Genomic DNA, 809 nt, shown 5'->3' with positions numbered 1-809 from the left:
CAGGATGCTATATTTGCAACAAATGTATTTGTTGCAAACATTTCAAAACATGTCCCAGGCTAAATCTGAATGGAACTGTAAAGAAAATAGAATACAAAGAAGTATGTAATCTACCTCATTACGTGCGACTGTAATCTCCAATATATAGGAAAAACAAAAAAAAGTATAAAACGTTGAATACAAGAACATCTTTGAAATATAAAAAATATAATTCAAACTCACAGCCTGCCTAGACATTTCGAAAATGTCCATACGTCTGATAAAATTAGCCTTAAATTTTCAATTTTAGAACATTTTAAAGAGAATTCCAGAGGAGGTAGTAGAGATATACAGCTGTCTAAAAGAGAGTCATTCTGTATCTATGAGCTTAACACCCCCACCCCCAATGGGTTAAATGAGGTATAGATATTGTATCATACTTATAATTCAGTATTCCTATAGATGTTGGATCTAGCTTTAAAAGAAATTCATTTTTTTTAAATAGGGACCTAACTGGTTAAACAAAAAGTACCCAGACTGTTTTAATTATTAAGTATGTTTATGCATTTGTTATGCTTCTATAAGAATTGGTTATGTTTTTTATATTGATTGCATTATGTCTTGTGTAAAACACTGGTCAATTATGCAAATTATATTGATGGATTGGGAATTGGGAGTTACAATTGCTATAAAGGATTGTTGTTATGCTTATTTTGTGGCAGGGAACGTGCTCAATAAAATAGATACATTTTCCCACTATAGTTCAATATATGTAATAATTATCCTATTAAAATAAGTCAGAAATTAATATTTTTAATATTTAATAATAG

This window comes from Pseudophryne corroboree, chromosome 9 (assembly GCF_028390025.1).
Source record: "Pseudophryne corroboree isolate aPseCor3 chromosome 9, aPseCor3.hap2, whole genome shotgun sequence".
Classification (NCBI taxonomy): domain Eukaryota; kingdom Metazoa; phylum Chordata; class Amphibia; order Anura; family Myobatrachidae; genus Pseudophryne; species Pseudophryne corroboree.
The sequence above is the reverse complement of the archived record's forward strand: the minus strand, read 5'-3'. Positions refer to the sequence as shown.